The sequence below is a fragment of the Dendrobates tinctorius genome, unplaced genomic scaffold, assembly GCF_039654945.1.
Source record: "Dendrobates tinctorius isolate UK_male_01 unplaced genomic scaffold, ASM3965494v1 ptg000233l, whole genome shotgun sequence".
Lineage (NCBI taxonomy): Eukaryota > Metazoa > Chordata > Amphibia > Anura > Dendrobatidae > Dendrobates > Dendrobates tinctorius.
Genome location: NW_027361900.1, coordinates 3,026,888 through 3,033,209, shown reverse-complemented (window position 1 = coordinate 3,033,209; position 6,322 = coordinate 3,026,888).

Below are 6,322 nucleotides of genomic sequence, written 5' to 3'. Positions count from 1 at the left end.
GCTGTAGGATAAATGGCCAGAAAATAGGGGAGGACACTATAGACAGTGTTACTATATACCAGGATTGGGCTATTAATTTTCCCAAGTGGCTATATGAGAGACCATAACATATTAATTACTATTATTATTTTATATTAATAATAATTGTATAACTTAATATTGAGTAGAATTAAATATGTTGACACCCCCTACATACCATATGAACCCATATACAGCCCCCTTTATACCTCTATATACTGTAAGAGCTCACACCTAGCTTCCTACATACAGTATGAGCCCTTACATAGCCCCTCCACATACATTGTAAGAACCCCCCTAGCCTCTCTATATATAGTATGAGCCCCCACATATCCTCTCTATATTCAATATCAGTCCTCACATAGTGCTTTGTATATAGTATGAGACCAACGCTAACCAAAAAAGGGTACACTAATGTCAATAATGATCCCAAATAGAGTGCAACACCTAGCCTATAAACTAATGAAGCCAAAAGACACGGAGAAAAAGAAAAGCCAAATAACCCGGTATACACCTCCGTATATAAAAAAGTGAGAAAACCTTTATTTCATCATGGACATGGTAACTTTAAAAACATTTAAAATACACAACAAACCAATAGCCCAAAAGTCCCCAAAAAGCCCATAAGCCTTAAATACAACCCATGTAATGGGTGAATGGCAGCCCCCAGCATATGCAGAAAGAAAATACATGTGTCATACGGTGATAATGATAAATGAACCTATAACTACAAATATAAACAGAATGGGTGATGGTACATGCAGGATGCGACTAATCAACATCATTTCCCATTGCACAGGTATAAACAGTCAGAAAATAGAGACTCCCACATATACCAAAGCATGTATGCAAAGAAGTCACCCTAAAATAGTTGTGACAATACAGATGACGTCAAAAAATGGGCATAACTGACTGAGAATGCTATAATGAAATAAAAGTATGATCACCCAAAATGAGAAAGCCAGACACTGACATGGGGGCGGCAAGAAGTCCCGAGGGGGACAAGAAGGGAGAGTGGGAAGAGGCCCCACGCGTATCGCCGCTTCGTCAGTCAGTTATGACTAAATCCAGAAACTGTTGACTACTGGTGACAGATACATAAGAAAAAAAGGAAGCGCATCACAGAAGAATATACAATTCAAGTCACCTTTATTCCATCCAGGTAAAAAATTAGAACATTCATGGTACAAGATTATTTTACGACTAAGGTCTTCAGCCAGAAACGCGTCAGAATGAACATGTTTTTAATCTTGCACCATGGATGTTCTAATATTTAATCTGGAAGGAATAACTACTTGAATTCACATTCTGCTCTGCCCTCCAGTTCTTTAGAAGGAACATGAAGCAATTTGACAGCCTTTTAGGCAGATAGGTCCAAGTTGCCATCTCCTAGTCTGTGGTTAGGCTAGCTCTGCCCCGTAGGCACCACTAGGGACTGCGGTGCCAAGAGATCTATTCTGTACAAGAACCGTCAGGGTCAGTTGCAGCTATTTAGTGTATAACCTATTTCCCAAGTGAGTTACCACACAGGCATAACACCCCGATTTGCCTGAGCTACTTGTGAAGGAACGCCTCGTGTGCGCACATTTCCACAAGACAGCTACAGCTGCCGCTGATCTAGCAGTGCTTCAGCAGCTCTTGCAAGTGCCAGTTCACACACTGGTGTGCGACGTGACCATACTCTGGAACCCCACATTACATATGTTGGCAAGTGTTTGTGAGCAGCAGAGGGCAGTAGTTGAATACGAGCTACAACATGCCGGTCAGTATTCCGATCAGTCTCCGCACATAACAACTGACAAGTTGGCATTACCAATTACCATCGATTACCAATATACAACACTACAGAGAGAGGTTGAGCTTTGTCCGGGGTAACTGTATCCCTGTAGAGACTTGTTATTAACACTATTATTTAGTCCTCTATCTCTTAAATCTGTGTAGTTATATCCTGTAAGTGAATGGTCACTGATACATTGTCTCTAAATCTGGATAATTGTGTCCCATTGGCCAGATAAATACCTTATATTCCAGGACCTGGGAAATTGTATCCCAGTAGTGATAGCTCTACTGCTTTATACATTATACCTATCCTGCTGGCTAATGGTCTGGCTAAATGTATCCCTCTACTGTCAGCAACTATTGTATTTCTAATTGCACTTTAATCTTATTATTATATAATTTTTCAATAAAGGTTATATTTTAGTAGACTTTAGTTAGGGTTTATTTGCTGTCTCAGATTTTTCCCTCTCCCCATATTGTATACACATACATCTCTTCCTTGCCCCCCAAGCTGTGTATTCAAATCTTCCCCAACCCCGTTACAATAAATCGTCAGTTTCTTCAGTTCCATTGGAGCACTTAGCACCGATGCTGTTTGCGCCTCTGAGGCGCCGTCGAATGACGTCAACAGGGTGATCACATGACTTGATCACGCTGCTGACATCGCCATATCCCGGTGGTCAGGACTTCAATTGTGCTCAGTCCGTCTAAAAAATGCAAGTACAATTGATCACTGGGATCCGGCGCACTTCATCTTCTCTGAGCTTGACATCCGTCTCAGAGAACAGCCGACTCCTAGTCTGCCTGGCCCATAATGCAACCTCCAGGAAATCTCCTCGGACCGCCGGATGAGGCGGCTCAACAGTGTTCCCTTGCCAGCTGAACCAGGGTAGATACCCCTCCTGCCCTCCCCTAGACATGCCTCTGGGTTAAGGCTAAATACCTGAAGCAGTTGCTGTTTTCTATAAAATTTATAAAAAGCAGTACATTATAGTAATACCTTGACTAACGAGTGCATCTACTTATGAATTTTGCGAGATGCGAGCCGTCGCTCTGTCAGCTTTATGATGTGAGCCGAGATCTGAGTTACAAGCGAGCGAGCTTACACCACTCACCTCGTGGTTACCCTGCCGTGCAAGCACCTCTGTCATTGCTTCATTGTTCGACTATGGTCCTAAAAATGTGAGTTGCCCTGTCAGTTCTTTTTACCTGTTCTTGTGATTCAGGACCTTACCATCTTTTGCTGCACACAGGTTTTTGGTATTACCAACGTTGCCATTTTCCTGGGGTGGACTCTATTTTTAGCACTGCATGCTGCATGTATTTGACATGGGGCTGTTCATAGGATAATGGTTATTTTTTGGTTCATTCTTCTGCTAATTTTGCTGTTAATGAATCTTTTTTAAAAACTCCTAATAAAATAATTGGTGTGGTTTTTGGGGGGCTGGAACGGATTAATTGCATTTCATTTCATTTTAATGGGGACATTTAATTTGATATACAAGCAAATTGAGTTAAGAGCTCGGCCACAGAACGAATTAAACTTGTAAGTCAATCACTGTATATGGTTTTTAGTGTTGAGCAAACATGCTCGGATAACGTCTGATCCAAGCATGCTCGGGTGTTATCCAATGCCTTCAGTGTCACCAACTCCCTGCCATTCCCTTGTCCGGTTCCAATACGGAAAGGTTCCAGGAAAGACATCTCAACTACTCCTGCCTCGGTCGTAGACCCCGGATCCTTCTTGAGACAGTCCTTAAGCTGGTGCCCACCTGCACGATCCTCAGCCTGGGACCCCTTCCTGCTGTAGCAGCTCTATCCCCACAGCCGGCAGACTGTCTCTTTCACTGCTCCTTGCACCTTGCCCTAGGCAAGGCTGCCCGGGCTCTGCTGCCTATCCAGGAAGTGTCCTGACTATATCCCTATGCTCTGCCCTGCTCAACTCTGACTCCTCCCTACTGACAAACCTCTATGCTAACTGTACCTAACTAACACTCCTAATCTATTTTATTCTATTCCTTTTCTCTATGATGACCCCATCTATTCTAATCCCCCTACGGTCCTATACTATCTAAGATCCTATCCTGGCCCTAAGCCTATACATCGTACATGACAGATATATCACATTACAGTACATAACAAGTATAATAACGTTAGTGAACAATGAGGTGCCATACGTAACCATGAGAACAGCGTCCAGGGAAGAGGAGGAATGTGAGGGTCCCCGCCACCTCCTTACACTCCTCCCTCCTAAAATATGGTCATCCCTGAACATGGCGGCACCTGTAGGCTTAAAACTGTTAGAATTTTGTTTAAAACATATACAGTTAGTACAGCCTATGTCCAATGCTGCTGAGGGTCAACCGTGACCCTGGCTCCACTTGGTTAGAGCCCCCCAACAAAAGAATTCAAGTTCCTTTAGTGTGGGTCCGACTGACCTCAGTCTCCTGGCTCCTGGGACCCATCTTAAAGGGAACCTGTCACCCCAGGGGCATTTTTCAGTTAAAGAGCCACCTTCAGCAGCACTAAGGCTGCATTCTGTGAAGGTGGCTCTTCTTTTTCTGATCCCCAGTAATGCCAAAATATTGACTTTTATAATTAGCTCCTCTTACCTGTAATGTGTCCCATAGGTATGATGTGTCCCCCATATCAGCCGCCTACCATCCGTCAATCATGCATGAGCGGCGCCTCGGCGCCACCCACCATCTGTCCATCATGATGCCCCATGCGTCGCTACCTCCTCTTGATTTGAATCCCGGCGCCTGTGCTGTGACAAGCATTCTCGGGCATGCGTAGTGCGCGCTGCCCTAGAACCGATATCAGGCTATTGCGCCTACACGTTGTGGAGGCCCCAGATCCCGCCCTGCAATGTGTTATGACATATTCACACTGCGGGGCTGGGGCCTCCACAACGCGCAGACGCAATAGTCTGATGTAGTTCTCGGGCAGCGCGCACTGCACTTGTCACAGCACAGGCGCCGGGATTCAAATCAAGAGGAGGCAGCGACACACGGGGCATCATGATGAACAGATGGTGGGCGGCGCCGAGGCGCCGCACAGGCATGGTTGACGGATGGTAGGCGGCTGATAGAGGGGGACACATCATACCTGTGGGACACATTACAGGTATGAGGAGCTAATTATAAAAGTCAATATTTTGGCATTACTGGGGATCAGAGAAAGAAGAGCCACCTTCACAGAATGCAGCCTTAGTGCTGCTGAAGGTGGCTCTTTAAGTGAAAAACGCCCTGGGGGGGTGACAGGTTCCCTTTAACAAACAACAGTACATATAGTCCTGACCGGACTTGCTCCTCGGGTCCTCCTGTTCAGATTTTCCACCCTTCCTCCTTTAGCAGAGTACGGACCCTTAACAAAACAAGTGGGCTGCTTTTATCAGAGGACAGTACAGGGTTAAAACAGGAAAAGTTCAGGGTTAAAACAGTCCAGTACATAAAGCAGCCACACACAGTCCATTACTGTTTCCAAGGGTGATTAACCCCTTCAGGTTTTAGTCCCATAATCCAGCAGGGGGTGAGGAAACGTGCACAAATAAACTTGGAAAAAGTGTAGAAGAAAAACAAACAACAGTCCTTCAACTGTGACCACACTGGCCACCACTGACACCCAGTCCTGGTCCCGTCCAGTGCTCACTACCCTTTCACATATACGGAACAGTCTCTCCTGCACTTCAATCCATGCAACTAGCACATCCAGTCCATTTTAGGGGCTGCCTTCACTCCTTGCTCTCCTTGCGACTGGAATAATGGGCCGCATTCTGGTCCTGAATTATTATAAACGTGTTGCCCGAAGACCCGCTGGAGGAGGACTCTCCACTCTTTCTCCTGCTCCTTTCCTTTGTCAGCGGCTGATTCATGGTACCTGGAGCTTCCTGCTCCCGTGACTTGATTGTGGCCACCGCTTCCTTTAAGGGCGCCTCTGACTTTCTGTAGGGACTACGATCATTGCAGACGGCTGCATGCAATACTGCGCTTCCTGTGCCTGTCTCTCTTTGATGCTGGAGACCATTTTCACCACCACAGCATACTGTCCACGGGGCCCTTGTTCTTTAATAAATGTCACTCGGTCCCATTCCTGAAAAGGACCGTCAAAACTAATGGACCCGGCATTCACATAGACCTTGTCCCCAGTCTCGACCTCATGGATGAATCATACAGCCCCCTTATATACTATGATGGTCCAACTGTCAGCACACTATATAGTGCGATTGTACCACAGAGCTCCCAAAAAAGAAAAAAGAATACCTATACTCACCTAATCGAGAATCCTCATCCTCCGCAGTGTCTGTCTCTTCTTCTATCCATTCTCGCAGTGGATTCTGATGGCACGATGCAGTGACATCTTGGCACCGCCAATGTTCCTTGCTTAGTGCCGGACTCCAGCAGGCCAAAGATAGAAGGGACGCCCACAGCTGGCTGGGGTAAGTGACGAAGCCAGTGACTTTGTGCTCCGTCACAACTGTTAAAAGTATGCGCATCTTGAGGAAGCCGATTCTGTTAGCAACATA